This window comes from Lissotriton vulgaris, chromosome 9 (genome assembly GCF_964263255.1).
Source record: "Lissotriton vulgaris chromosome 9, aLisVul1.2, whole genome shotgun sequence".
Lineage (NCBI taxonomy): Eukaryota > Metazoa > Chordata > Amphibia > Caudata > Salamandridae > Lissotriton > Lissotriton vulgaris.
Window position 1 is genome coordinate 383,073,078 of NC_141697.1, and position 16,803 is coordinate 383,089,880.

The following is a 16,803-nucleotide window of genomic DNA, read 5'->3' on the forward strand; positions in this document are numbered from 1 at the left end:
TAGGACACAGCGATTGTAATACAGTTATAGAATTTAGTGATAAAGGCAAGTCTACATTCAAAGCTTCCCGACATTCCTATTTCATTTGTGGCCATACAACTTATATAAGTTTGCCTCCCGACTGGGATGGTACTTGTTACATTGCATTCCTACTGCCACCTGTTTTTCTAGCCCCACCTGACTACCATAGAAATTCTCATCTCGTTCATATTAGACCCAAGAGAGATCTCCCGATTGTCGATTACACTGAAACCACATGGGAACAATACACAGATTTCAATAAAGGATTCTTTCCTTATTTAGGCACTGTCTCAAATAGTAAACTGATACGTAAATTGACCAGAACCCTTGAAGCAGTGGTGAATGAAACTACTTTTGCCCTAGGTAAATTAACAGACGAACAGTCTGCTATGAGACTTGTCGTTCTTCAAAATCGTCTCGTCCTTGACGTCATCCTGGCAGATAGGGGCGGGGCTTGTAGAGTCATCGGATCCAGTTGTTGTGTTTTCATTCCAAATAACGCACCGTCAGTATACAGAGCCATAACTCGGCTCCACAAAATTGCAAGTCAGATACACCAAAATCCAGGCACCTGGACCTGGTCCGGTTGGCTCTGGAGCGTGATATCAGCCTGGGGATGGAAAGTCCTATCCTTCCTTGGAATAGCCCTCCTCATAGTATTCAGTTGTTGCCTATGTCTACAATGTGGGCCGGCGATTTGTGGCTTGTGCGCCACGTCATGTATTCCCCGTCCAAGTCCACGTTCTCGTGCCCGAATGAAAAAAGATGAACAAATGATGTTATATGAACAGATAGATGGACTCATGAAGATTGATATATCCTGAAGGGTCCGTAGGGGACAAGAAGGGAATGAGGTAATTGAAATTTTTATGGTCAAGTATGTCCCCTATCGTGTACCCCAACGTCTCCATGTACATGCTTCAAGTACATGTAATTTCCCTCCATGACCGAATATGAAGACGCAAATACATTTGCGTCCAACGTTAACATGTCCTCTTTCAGATCCACCATGAATGGATCAATAATTCAGTTCCTAACCATACCATGCCAACGTCTTTACATGGTACACTTTTACGTTTTTCCTGGCTCTGCCGAGCTAGGCCCTGATCTCTGTCTCCGAGCCCTTTCTGCCTCCTGCCTCTGAAAGCTGCAGCTTGGACACGTATCCCTGAACTCTGCCTTACTTCCTGCCAAGTGAAGCGGTGCCTGGCTCAACCTGGCCTGCCTGCCAAAACCGTATTTTGCTTTCGAGTTATCTGTTCAGCCTCCTCGAAAATACATTCCTGTCTAGTGATTTAGGTAAACATCTCCCCGGTTGCAGAGCAAAGAGCAAGCCTTCCTGTCTCCATGCAAGTAATTTACAGTTCCCGTTGCCATAGTAGGCCCATGGCCCCTGCACGTAGACACGTAGACACATATGCACGCATTAAGCATTCAGTATAGACTAGCCTCTGCCCAAGAGACCTTTTACTTTAGATAATACATCCTCCAAACATAAGATACCAGATATGTTATAGGTCCAGGTCGTTCTGACATCCCAGACTTCTGTCTCCTCTACTAGTGTTAAAGTTCTCCCCAGTTACACATCTATGTCCCCTCATGCTAGTTGCGCGCGCATCCGCACTTTCTGCTGATCCTGCAACTTTCTCTATGCACCCACCCACATGTGACGATTCTTATGACGTTTCTCTGACATGTACAGTGCACGCCTCCGTGTACGCCTATGACACGCCTTCTTTCACGCCTCCTGTTACGCACATGTGTTCTTATCTTCTCTTTCTCACCTGTTACGCCTACTGTATTGGATTCAATTATGCTACATTACTATATATAATGTGTACTGTTAATAAAACGTTGACTGTCCCTTCCCGAACCCTAGTGGTGACGGAACATGATCTCCAACCTCGAGGTTTTTCCTCCATTAAACCCTGTATGACTCAGATACCACGGACTCTGCCTCTCATTTTTATGAGCTGTCTTGTAATGATAATTATACGGAAAAATTGATTAGGTAAAATATTTACCACAGTCCTTGGATTCCTCAGTGGACTCAGCAACCAAGGCTGGTTGGGATACGCTGAGTCACCTAGTTGTGAGAAACACAGACCAACTATGTAATAGAACTAGTTGAGGAGACCAGAATGTCATACATTCAGCACACTACTTGACACAGCTCACTCACGGGCAAGCCTCGCCAGCTCTGGATGCAGATTTTTCATCAATTATGGGATGATGCTGTTACGCAGTATGTAGGAGTCATGTGCAGAACCCAGAAACTTGCACACATGTGGGAGATAATCAGATCCGCTTGGCATATCACTTGCACATTTATTGAATGGTAATGCTATGGTAAATGTGCTCACATGCCTGTGGTGGAACAAGGCCAATGTGTGTGCAGTCAACTGGATCCAACAACATTAGGTGTGTGACCAAGGTCATAAAATTCCCCCTTCCCATCTACCAAATCATGTCTCCTTGGAAAGTGAATGTAGCTGCCCTTGTAGGTCAAAAATACGGACAGGACATCATGCAACACCATGCTGAGCATAGGTTGAGACATCCCACCTGCGATGGCCACTGTGTACTGAAAGGAGCCAGTGCAAAGAAATGCAGGGTGGCCATCACCTTAACTATTGGTGTCAAAGCTGTTGGATATGTTCTGTGAGTCCTCAAACCGGGCTCCAACTGAAGGGTAATGCGATTCAGACCGAATTTCTTAATGATGTCGGTATCCTCCATTGTCACCAGGTCTGGGAAAGGCCAATACACAGGTGTTCTTTTCCCACATATGGTGGCAGTGGCCACATGCAAATATGTGTCATATATGAGATGTGGGTAACAGCCTACATAATGACTAACACACCACAACATTGACAGGACTGTTAAAAATGCTTAATGCACACGTGAAATGCATAGACACCTTGATCTCCTATAGTCATTCATGAAGCCAGGGTGTACATACTAACTACTGTCAAATCTAAATCAGACTATTTGTATGGCATATGGTACACTGAGACATCATGTTCTCCAAGCCTTATGGGTAGTTGACACAGCAAAAGTGGCTAACAGCATCAATGCTGAGTTGAATGCAGCTGCTGTCACTGCACAACCTCAGTCTCGAGTCCCACTAAGCACAACACCATTACAAAAGGAGCCCAGTGAGTGTAAGCTGGACCACTATCCATATAAATACAGCACTGTGTACATACATATATACACATTACATGGTCAGTCCATCATGACTGTGGAAGGAGTTTGCATTACACACATTAGCATGTTCACAAAAATGATAGGCAATTCGACATGACATCTGTGTACATGCCCACATGGATGAAAATGACATGTGAGTATGGACAGACCAATACATTTAATCACATGTGTACTGCTATGACATGTGTGGGAAGAATTAAGTCACACTGTTAAATCCCTTTACAACCAGCTAAAATTGGTTTTGCTGAATGTGTTGGGATCAGTGATGCAATTCGCAAAGCGAGAATGCTAATGCACAATGTGTTTACAGACGCAGTAGGTGTGCTCGGCTACTGTGGTCACAGGCTTTGTCCCCAATTGAATGATGCAGGAATGCAGTAGAGACATCCTGACCCCTACGGTGTGATACCACATACGCAAATGACATTGCAGCCAATGGGAGCCGCCATTGTGGTAGTGGCTTTCAGTTTTGAACATCGAGGTAGGTGTGCTCCGCCACTGCGTTCACAGGCATTGGCCCCAATTGAATGACTCAGGATTGCGGTAGAGACATTCTGACCTATTCGGTGTGACACCACATATGATAATGACATTGCAGCCAATGAAAAACCACCATCGGGGTAGTACCTTTCAGTTTTGAACAGCGCAGTAGTCGTGCTCCGCCACTGCTGTCACAGGCATTGGCCAAAATTGAATGATACAGGATTGCGGTAGAGACATCCTGACCCTCGCTGTGTAACACAGCATATGCGAATGACATTGCAGCCAATGGGAACCGCAATTCCAGTAGTGCCTTTCAGTTATGAACATTGCGGTAGGCGTGCTCCTTGCGGTGTGACACCGCATATGCGAATGACATTTCAGCCAATGGGTACCAGCACTGCGGAAGTGCCTTTCAGTTTCGAACATCCTGGGAGGCGTGCTCCCCACTGTAGTCACAGGCATTGGCCACAATTGAATGATGCAGGATTGCGGGAGAGACATCCTGACCCCCGTGTTATGACACTGCATATGCAAATGACAATGCTGCCAATGGACACTGCCATTGCGGTAGTGCCTTTCAGTTTTGAACATCACAGTAGGTGTGCTCCGCAACTGCGGTCACAGGCATTGGCCACAATTGAATGATGCAACCAGGCGGATCAATTGCATCAGCAGAGTAAAACTGGAAAGGGCCTATAAATGTCTGTGGAATAGCCACACATGTCACTTGCATACAGACACTGCTGCCTGCCATTAAACACCGCCAACTCCTGCTGTACCTCAACTCTGGCCCCAGTCATGGCTTGTACAGAGAACATCAGGGCCAGTCCCTTCAACACAGAGGAGCTGGAGGTCCTGGTGGACAAGGTCCTTTGCCAGTACAGGTAGCTATATGGTGCTCCAGAGGTACTGGTAAGTGAATGTGTACATTTTTTGAGTGCTCAGAAAGCCCACATTATGTAACTATACACTAGTATGTGCCTCTGAGTGCAACCCAATGTTAAAGCATTTGGATTTTGCTATCAGCATGGGCCATACATGACGTAGAAATGTTTGTACTTGAGTATGTGGGGAGGATGGCACCAAAGACACTGGTCCAGCTCCATTAAAGCCAAACATCATACATGTTGTAATCAGAATGGGTCAGGTAAATGTGTGAGACACTGCCTATAAGAATTACTTCACGTCAATGGGGTGTATGGTCTTATTCCCCACGATCCTTGACTGCATGCAATGATGATATGGACATAACGTGGTTTAGCAGTAGTACAGTTACACTGCTGACGTGAGGAAATCTTACTCAGTACACACATTCCCTGTGACATGGCATGTAAATGTTCATTAAGTGTACATATGATCATTAGTGAGATGCTACCTGTTGATTGGACAGAGGGTACTGATTCATGGGTGTACTGCTTTGACAGTGACCCTATGGAGATATGCCCTGTCTGCACAAGAGTACAAGGCCTGTATCTGTCTAGATACATGGCAACTCACCTCTCACACATCTGCTAATTGTACAATGGACATGTCATCCTTCTTTTGGTGGAATTATGTGTAGTGTCTCACATGTGTATGCACTGTGTCATCATTCTCATTGTACATGCAAGTGATTCTTGTGATGGACCACTATTTTCATCATTGAAAAGTCCTCAAGCCTTTTAAGAAAATCCACAATGTATCAAGGCCCCATCACTAAAATGACTTAGAAAGACATATGTATAGTCCACCCGCCTATTTATGAAGCAGCAATTAGAGGTCTAAGGAGTACACAAGACAGACCTACATCATGTGACGAGAGTAGGAGAATGTACAATCAGGTACTTAATTGTGACTTCCATGACACGTGTAGCTATGCAATGGTCTAGGACATTAAGGGGTGTGTAGTGTAAGACACAGTGATCTGACCACTACACAATTCAATTCAAGAAAGTCTTTATTCGATTTTCATCATAAAAGACATGCTAGCATACAAGTAATACAAATTCATTAAAAAAACATCCCAATTATATTAACACCATAAAACCCATTCAATAAAATCCAATGCTAGTAATGTACATATTAATAAAATTCATAAATATATACACATAGATAAAAAAGTATTAAATACAGAGAAGACTTTACAATGTATATTAGTAAAAAGAAATGATACAATAGTGCTAAGGAATAAAACTATTCTCCACCCCAGGCGCAAGGGAACATTCACGGGCAGCCCTACACCGGATGATCCATGCCCAACTAATGTATTTGGCTACCCCAGTCACTACATTGGAAGTGTCAGTTTTCAAGATTCTACTAGCTGTTAGAGCAGATCTTGTACCCAATAGACGGCATACTGGACGCAACCACTTCCGCCTCGGAGCAGAGAACAACGGACAAACAAATAGGAAGTGGTCTAATGTTTCAACCTGGCCAACACAAGACAAGCATTTGCTACTGCCCCCCCCCCCCGCCCCAGGATTTAGTTAGTCCCCTTACAGGCAATGAACCAGCTCTAAATTGATGGAATAGCCTACGATGAAAGCACTTTGATATAATGCCCCAGTAGTCCTCCAGGAGGCAATTATCTTTAGCATTTAAAAAGCTAGCAGTAAGAGAACCAACAACTACACTAGAGTGACGTCTGCAAGTTATCCACTTTCAATATTGTTCTTTCATTACTTTTTGGGGGGGAATATCGCAGTTTCGGGATTGAACCACAGCTCCTCTATCCCCATTCCAAGTAACAATGACTTGACTCCATCGAGCCACACGATCTTATGGGAGCCCCTTAGTTTTTTAATCTCTAACAGACCCTTTGCGTATAACGACAATTCAGGTACAGTCCACACGCGTCGCCAAAACGCCAGCGGTCTGTACTGAATTATGTCCTCTACAGGCTGGCAACCCAAGTCATATAACATGGGTATGCGGGGGGAGGATTGTGGTAAACCCACTGCTGATCTTAAAAATTTGTTTTGGCCAATTTTCAGGGCATCCACATTACCAAAACCCCACAACTCTGCTCCATACAGTACTGCTGGTAAAATTTTGGAACTATACATTTTAATAAGTGGAGCCAGTGGTTTTGTGAGGGATCCTTTGTGCTCTCTAAGTAGGGCCCCTCCAAATTGGGTATGTTTAAGGGAAAACAGGTCAATTTGGGGCTTCCAGCTCAATGTCTCACTAAAAGTCACACCCAGATAAGTGAAAATGGGTGTTTGTTTGAGAGAGGTGCCTCCCATAGATACACTTGCTTTTATTGGTCTTGACCCCCTCAACACCATAAACTTTGTCTTCCCCACTTTGACCTCCAGCTCATGCTCGCGGCAGAACAACTCAAACTGCGCCAGGGCCTTCTGCAGCCCCTGGCGAGTTTTCGATATTAAAAGCGTATCGTCCGCGAACATGAGCAGAGGTATCTTCATTCCCGCTAAAGAGGTCCACAAAGGCAGCAAAAAGCCACCCCCCACCTAGGAAAACCTCCTTCCAAAACAACACAACAAACCTAAATGCCTGGTCAAGCGTCCCCATAGAAGTGCGAAACCCTGCCTGCAGAGGTGTCAGGATGTCGTTATCTATAATCCAACCCTGTATCCTACCAAGAACTAGACGTGCAATGATCTTTTGAACAGCGTCAATCAGGCTGATCGGCCTGTAGTTGCCTGGGGCCGTTCTATCGCCCTTCTTATAAATTGGCAAGATTTCAGCCCCAGACCACGAATCAGGGACTGGTGCACCCTCAGCAATAGCATTAGCCAGACGGGTTAAATAGGGGACCCATAAATCCGGCCCGTGGGTGAACAAATCCGCTGGGACACAGTCCGGTCTGGGAGCCTTCCCATTCGGAATCAGTTTTAAAACATGCCCAACCTCCGACTGGGTAAAATGGAGCTGATCGTCCACAACGGGGATGTGAAAAAGCACAACCGAGTTCACGCATGTTTCAAACTGTTTCTCGAAAAAAGATACCCACTGCTGAGGTTCGACATTCGCAGATGGGCTCTGGGCCTTAATTCAGTCCCCCCTTTTTAGCAAATGCCAGAACTGCGTCATATTTCGACCCGTGCACGCTGCAGAGAGTTCTGTCCAGCGCGCTTCGTCCCAGCATTTCTTAGCTTTAAACAGAGCTGCCTTATAATTCACCCTACACCTACGCACACTACCAGGCGATTTAGATTTGATGGCCATAAGAAGCTCTTTATGGGTGGTCCTACAACTGACATCATACCAAGTGGTTTCCCTAGGTGGTTTAGGTTTACCATTATTTGCTATTATTTTTACGAATAACTTTCTAAGTTTCTGAAAAAGGTCACTATGAACCAGGGAAATCCTTTGATGGACCTGATCCTGCGATCCACAGCTATCAAGAGCCCTCATAGATTCGTTAACTAGGGACCTAATAGTTGCCATGGCTTCCTCATTCGTAGACAGCTTTGGCCAGCGAACCCTACACTCGTCATTCGTAAGGATGACTAATGCCTGGATCTTTTCAGTCACACGGTCGGTTGACTTTCCCTTAAAACAGTCACCAAGGATGTTCATAACCAGAGGGTTGTGATCTCTTTCCAGTATAATTACGACCACCATATCGACAATTTCGGGCCAAGATTCTACTCCAACCAAAATATAATCTATACGGCTAGACACTCTCCCATTATCGAAGGTCACCTTCCCTCCCCTATCTGATTTTACCATCCCATTAACAGCTCGCATACCCAAGTTAAGAAATAATCCCTTTAGGTACAGGGCTTCTTGCGACCATCTGTCAATAGGGGTTAGTTCCAACTGGGGAATACCCCATGCCGAATCCTCAACTGCAGAGAGTTTACCATCATCTACGTCCAAGGGTTCAAAGCAGACGTTAAAATCACCAGCGACCACCTTGTGACCCTTACACTGGAAGGTACTAGGGAAATGATCCAAAAGCATAAGTGTGGGGGAGGTTTTACCACCAGGAAGCCCTCTTACATAGATGTTAATCAGGAAGAGGGAAAACCCCTTCGTAGATGTATGTCAGGGCTATTTATCGACATTTCAGACACTGTCATATCCTCATGCTGTCTTACCCAAATCGTTAATCCACCAACCGCTCTACCCCTTAGGCCCTTTATAGCCGGCTTATGAAAGTTAAGAAATCCGGTACGGAATAATGGTTCAACCACCCAGGTCTCCAGGAAGGCCCAAATATCCCCTTGTTCAATGAAAGCCGCCCAATCAGGTAAATTCAGTTTGGAATCTAGACCCGCTATATTCCAAGAACATAGCACCACCTGTCCACCTGTCCACCAGTTCTATCTTCCATAGGCCTAGCCTCAATGTTAACAACCCCGTTGGGGGACTTAGATAACTGATCTCCACTATACACCTTTGCAGTATTAACCTGTGTATTAGCCACTGTACCAGGGGTTTCTAAATTCACCCTATAAGTCATTGCTTTGGGGGACGCGAGGCTACCTAAACTATCTATGGTCGGTTTGACCCATTCCTTCAACTGTCAGTCCACCCCCCCCCCCAAACTGGGCAAAGGCTCAAATCTGTTACTAATAGGGGCACCAAAGGAACACCCCGCTAGATATGTATTAAAGGGATTATATTGCTGGCAACGTCTGATTAAGTTCCTTTCTGGCCTATTATTGGAGTAATTTGTGGTCAGTGAACCGATATTCCCAAAGCGAGGATAATGGACACGCTGCCAACCATGCGTAGTAGAGACCCTTGGGTAGAAATAACTCAAGCCAAGGGTAATAATGCCCCCCAGACTGTCGGTATTCTGGAAACTGCTAATGAACTGTGTAACTGCTGGATTTTTAAAGTTTACTATTATGCAGTCTCCATCAATGTTCTTTATATTAGGGCCTACCCATCGTGTTCTCTTAACATTTAAAATTTCTCCTTGCATTGTAGGTGGGAGTGGTCTATGTTTTCCCAACCAATACATGACTTTATTTTTAAGGCCATAGTAGGTTTCATCTCTTTCGTGTTTCCACTTGGGGACCCCAGCCAGGACAATAACATATGGAAAGCATTCTGGTGGTAAATCTACACATTTTCGTCTCCCAGTATTTGGGGGTTCATCAGATTCTAATCGTTCAGCCACTGCACCTGTTTTTCCGATACTCTTATTGGTAGTCTTAATAGGGCTAGCTGATTGAGGAGACCTTGACGCGGCTTGTGCTTTCTGCGGCACCTTACAGTTCGGCTTACCACTTTGGAAATTGAATGTTCCTGTTTCCTTGGGACTAGTTCTTTCACTAACTGTGGGCTTCGTAGAATTGGAGGTAATACCAGGCTCACTAGGGACACTAGGGTACACTGTATACCAATCCGTTTGGTCCGTTCCACTAAGGGAAGGACCAGGAATTTTACCAGGGTTTCAATGTTTTCAAGTGAGCACACTCTCCTTTTATCAACTTTGGGAGGTAAATCAATTGTTACAGCATTAGGGGCAGTTTAGCCAGGGCGAGCTGTCACTGTCTCAGACTTTTTACTTTCGTTATTTGGTTTTACAAACGGGCTAATCTTTGGTGGGGCAACCTTAGACTTTTTCAAGTAACCTGGCCTCTGTTGCTTCTCCCCATGTTTACGCTTTGTACTCGCTGTGGGTCCTGAAGCATCATCTGGTAGATTAGAAACTGTACTTGGAATAGTGACAACCTGTGTATCCTTAGTGTTGTTCGTTTCTACACTTGGATAGGTCATAAAGGAGTCCAGACTAATACTAATTCCACTAACGTCTAGTATAGTGGGTAAATCCAAAGGGGATTGGGAAATAGGGTCATATTGGGTAGAGCACAGATCGGGAGATGGTGCTAAAGCTATGTCCCCAAGAGATGATCGCCTAAGAAACACTGGGTCAAGAGACAGGCGACGTACAGTTAAATCTATCTCTTTTTCTAATGCAAAGGCAGCCCTTATAATAAATGCATCTAGAGTGCCTGAAAGTCCACCTCCCCTTCCCCTGCCACCTGATTTACCAACATTTTGTTTTTTGGCCGCCATCACTTGTTACACAGGCTAATACAACGCTAGATTAGAGAGTTACTCCACCTCCCATATAATTAACAATAAATAAAAATGAAGAGTGTACTAGCTAACACAGCTCGGAAGTCTTACTATAAGGTGAATTTAGGGGAATGGCCCAGTCCTGATGACACAGTGACAGGTGCGCCGCACGCAGACCCCTGGGAGTTAAAATTTGGGGCCTTGCGGGCGCAAAGGGGCGATTAAAGTCTCGGAGGTCAACTACGCAGAGACCGTTGCTCTCACTGCTGTGTCCCAGGCAAGAAGTCAGCAGAAGTAAGGAGAGCCCAGAAACACGTACAACAATTGTTTAGTCCAACTCAATTTCAGAGGATCAGAGGTTGGTGGGGAGGCCCGGACCGGCCTTGCACAGACTCTAACGGGCTACAACCGGCCCGCCCTTGGCCCGGGCTTCGCCCGGCTCGTACCACGCTTGTCCCGCGCTGCGGGACACTGATCCAATTATGTAGGCTGTATGACGGCTGGGGGCGGGGCTGACGGGGGTCGCAGCCCAGGTGAAGGAAGGCGTGCAGGGACTCCTGGGAGAGCAAGTCCCTGCCGCATAGCGCCTCTCCCCTGTTGATGGTGTAGCTTCCCTCCGGCTCCCGCTAACCACACTCCGCTTCCCCACCTGCCGATGTCACCAAAGCGGCACCCGCAGAGTGGGTGCGGCAAGATGTGATGCTGGCTGAGGGTAACAGGAGCAAATACGGGGTAAGCGTTCTTGAGTCCAATCGCCACTTGCTATCAAAGGGTCCCACTGCCCTGAAGGATTCTGGCGGTTTTGTTCAGTTTACCGGCTGGGGCGGGGCTGACAGGGGGTGCAGCCCAGGTGATGGAAGGCGTGCAGGGACTCCTGGGAGAGCGAGTCCCTGCCGCGTAGCGCCTCTCCCCTGTTGATGGTGTAGCTTCCCTCCGGCTCCCGCTGACCACACTCCGCTTCCCCACCTGCCGATGTCACCGAAGCGGGACCCGCGAAGCGGCATTCGCGGGTGTGGCGAGATGTGATGCTGGCTGAGGGTAACAGGAGCAAATACGGGGTAAGCGTTCTTGAGTCCAATCGCCACTTGCTATCAAAGGGTCCACTACACATTATTTACAGTGTATCATTGGTCATGCTCACTCACATAGTGCATCACAGATGAGTCCCAGTTTCACCTTGATTTCTATACTGGCATTCTGCATGTGTATGAGATGGGCAGGTAGTCGGTCCATCATCATAGATGTTTACATTGGAATCAGAAAGTTTGCTCCGAGTGTACTATGTGACATGGTGTATGGCCTCTGCTGTCCACTGATGTCTATGTGTGGTATGTGTATACATGCTCCTGGACTGGCACACAATGGTTCACAACACAGGGCAAAAAATATTCCTCATCTTTTCTCTCATGCCCACAGCTCAAAGTCCATCAGCGTAAGGCTATATGGAGGGCCATCGCCGCAAGGCACAGGCCCTGGGGGTCTCACAACGATGCCATGCTCACTGCCACAATAGGTGGGATTACATCGGCGGCCTCAGCAAAAACGTTGCAGAGTGCAGACATGACGCTGGGGCTGGTTACTCAAAGTGCCAGGTTGGAGCACAGGAGCATGACTCCACTAATGGCCCGCATCCTGGCAGTGTCACAGCCAGAGCTGGATGGATGCTTGAGGGCCCAACAACAGCAAGTTGAGAGTGAGTATTGTGCAAAGTGTGACTTGTCACATGAGTGACTGCATTAATCCCAGCCCAGATCAGGGCAGGACCTCTGGGATGTCTCTAGTGTGATGCAATCGTTTCTAAATAGCCTCAATGGTGAGTGCAGAGGTTCTGCATATGTACAACGTTTGGATTCTCATGTGGGAAATACATGAATAGTGTCATAGCAATTCATCTTGATATGTTTTCATCTACCATCTGGTGAATGTTGTCACTCTGAACTGAGAAATTTCCACACAGGAGAAGACGTTGTGTGAAGTTGTAGCCCAGTCCACTTGTCAGCATTGTGTGTGCTGTGTGGCTCCCACAATAGTATGCACAAGTGATGATGTCTATGTGGATATAGACATGCAAAAATGTGGAGTAAGTTAGCAGAGGTTACACCTGTCCCGTGTTGTGTTTTTCTAAATGATACAGATAACAGCATCACTGCAAAACATTTAGCAGAATATCAGCAGCAAGGCATAAGATAAATTAGTTCCCTGCCACAGTGACAGAAAGTGCACACAGCCAATGATGATTAAGATGGTGATGATTTCAGTGATGCATTGACTGATCTGCATTTGCTAATTATGCACATTGCAACATGTCTGGGATGGTTAGACAGTAGAAGTTTGATGCAATGTAGCTAAACATGTCTATTGTGAGATTGGTTTGGCATTAGGCTTAGCACGGTTCGATGTGATCAGTGGGTATGGCAAATTGTGATGTGGGTGAGATGTTGGACAGTAACTTTTCTTGGCTAAAAAAATTTCACTCAGAGTGGCAGTCCTCAGTATGTGTGCATGTGTGCATTGTGGAGGTGTGTCCATATGCATCAGTTAATGCATCACTCACTGATTCCAATCAGTGAGTGATTTCTTGGGACATTAATGTGTAATGGATGTCATCATTCATCACAACGTAGGGATGTCAGATGTCAGAGCCTAGTTATTGACACACATTAGCTCTCCTTATGGAGGCTTCTCATATCTTCATCTACAGAAGGTACTCTAATGCCTTGGATCATTAAAGGCTTGGCAGGCAATTGAAATGGTTATAGTATGTGACATGTCACAACACGCAAAGGCCTTGCATCACATTGCCTTAATCATGCTATTGTGCATTGTCTTTGTGACAACATTAGTTCATGGGGCTTAGTAGCACTTCATCCCCCAAAAATATGTGTCCATGTCACATATGCAGCACTGTGAGTGTCAGAGACATCAACTGGCAGTGAACAGCAGTGAGCATCATGTTAGGGTATATTTTTGGTGTGCACTTCCATGTAATTAATACATCTACAAAGTGGTTACCATTGTTCAGCAGTAGTTGTGCTTCAGTGCCATTCATAGCGAATGTAAGGAGGTAATGTCACTAACAATGGGTAGGTTTCAGTTTGTATTTGTGTGGTTCAGTGAACTCATACTTCAAGTGTGAGAAACACAACATATTTGGATGTGTAGCTCTCGTACCTGCAGGCATGTAGTTGTGCCTACAGACGATAGTATGTGATGTTGAGATGTAGACACATGCACATACATTTGACTGTATCAACTCAACATTGAGCATGACTATCCACTAAGCATGTTTCCATGCATTAGCTGATCATGCCAGAGATTGGGATTATGCAGTCAGTACTTGGAGGAGTTAGATGTGAGACTTTTAGTCCAAGTATTTCTGATTGTATTGCAAATCATGCTTGCGAGCAGGCCAATTTACTGAACCTATGTCTCTGTCTCTTGCAGCATCTACAGAGGGCAGGGAAGGAGAGGGGTCCAACACCATAGGGGAAGCTACTGGCATAACTGAGGGGACCAGCGCCTCGGAAGGGGACAGAAGTGCCCTGGAGAGTCCGGTCCGAAAACACCTACCTCCACATCTTCACAGTACAGCAGTGACTCCTCGCTGTTGGTGGGCACAGGAAGTTCAACGTCTGCTTCTTTGTCTACCACACTCCATCCTGTTTCCACCCTCCCTGTTGCTCCCCAAAGTGGTATTCGGCCTCACAGCCCTAAGAAGGGTAGAGTCTCCTTCCCAGCAGGCACCACTGCCCCTGCCCCTGTCTCCACTGCTGCCCCCGATATGGAGGCCAAAGACATTTTGTGGCAGCTGTGTGTGCGTCAGACTGCACTCCTGAATGCCCTCCAGGATCATGGCAACAAATTGTCACAGGTTGTTGGGTTCATGGAGGGCATTCGTTCAGACATGGGTGGCCTGCCCAGAACTGTCCAGTCTTTGGCCTCCACAATGACGGCAGCCATTCTAAAGTCCCAGGCTCCCAGTCCAGCTCCTGTCCCTTCCGCAACCACACTGTAAGTACCCCTACCTGACCAGAGCACACACACTCCAGAGCACTCAGGCACCCAGTCATCCAACGCAGCACAAAACAACAGCACTCCACGCAACAAAGACACCATACACCATCCCCACAGCACACAAAAAGAATACATGACCGCACCACAACCGGCCCATCACAGGAAACACAGAAATAGAAGGAAAAAAACTTGCATCTACATTGTTTACCTCACATTCCTTGCCCTGCAAGCGCCCTCCCATCCCCACTCCTAAACCCAAATGCACCCATACACTTGCCCTGGGTGCCTTGGACCTGGAGCCAGTCGCAACCAGCCCCACTCCCTTTCAAAGGGCTGTTTTGCCAAAAACTTCCACTCCCACCACCACCCCTGTGAATCATGGACAAGGAAGCAAAGAGGGGAAAGTACCTCCACAACAGGGTAGGCAGGGGAAAAGGCCACCAACACCTCAGCGTACCACCAGTCAGGGAAATTGCCACAGGAAGATCCACAACCACCTGCTATACTTTTGGGGAAGAGGGAAGCTGTTCTGGCCACCTCAATTTTCACTTGTGCATTGGACATTTGGTGGATATCGGATCCCCAAACAATTGAGACCCAGCCCTCAACATGCACCATCAGCCACTGAGCCTCCCCCCAGCATTTCTCTGCCTCCCCGTTCCACAACTCCACCAGGTCCAGCCAGCCCTCAAGCTCCCACATCACAGATTCCTCTACCTTATCCAGTTCTTCCCCTTCCAGGTCCAGTTCTCCAACCGTGGAGAAGTGTGGCTCAGGGGTTAGAGGCGGCAGACCCGGAAGCTGTGATCGGCCCTGGACCAGGGTTCAATTCCCTGCCTCGGCGGGTCTTGGGCTAAAAAAATTCCACGGACTCGATAATTCTCGCTCCTGTGCCTTCTCGACTCACGGGTTCACACTATGTGACTCTGGGCAATAGCTTGCTTAATCTCCACAACGGCCCCTTGCGGCGGGATGCCTGGCTTTCACCTTGTGGATACCCTGCCGGGGTTATCTCACAGGGGAATACTAGGACGGGTTCCCTAAGCAAGCGCTTAGATACCGACCTCGGTCAGTGATTTGCGCTATATAAATACATGTACATTTACATTTACTGTCCCAGACAGTCATCCCCCTCCTAGGTCAACCTCTCCAAAATGTTGAAGCTGACTACCCATTCCCACCCCTTTCCTCCCTCAGTGGTGCCTGAATTGTCCATTTGATGCCCCAAACCTGGTGAGATTCCCATGGCAGTGGACTGTGTTGCAAGTTTATGTGCAAGTTTTTATGCACACATGTGCTGACTCAAATTTTGGACTGGCTGTTGCCCTAAATGTTTTGCACTTTTGATGCAGATATAGAGTTTATGTAAGAAAAATATTATTTATGTTCTGAGCGTTGTCACTGGCCTTGATAATGATGCAGTACAATGTAAGTATAAATGTTCATCTGTTCCATGCTCTACATGCCACAATCACATTGGCATTTACTTTCTTTGCTTTTGCAGAGGTTCCCAGAGGTTACGGCAACTAATGTTTTTTTTTTACTCAGAGGCTTAATAGGGCCATGATGCTTGTCTGTGATGGTCTACTCTTGTCCTCTCCAATCTTTTATTGGGGATCTACTTTTGTACACATTTCATATTTGGATGTTCTACATCAACAGCACCTATTTCTATATACATGATGACTTGAGGGGTGGACAGGGTACATCATATCTCTGTGTTCTATGTTGCTGTGTACACACCAGTGTAGATGTGTAATCATCTTAGGTGGGTATGGCGTCATACTCACAAGGGTATATTAGAATGTGTGCACTTGAGTACTCATACAGTGTGATTTTCCTGTCATTAAATGAAGTATTGATGTGTATGTGCCGTTGAGCATGACCCTTTCACACATGCATAATCCAGTTGATGAGTGCCTATTTGCATACATGATCAGACACCTTCTGGAGGTTTTGGGCACATGTAGGAGCTGTTTCCAGAGCAATGTTCAGTGTGTTGATGTGACCTTGCAGTCCTAGGGTACACCTACTTGTTGTCCACATTTTGTATGAGTATGCAGAGTGTGTCACTGCAATGTCTGTGTTGTG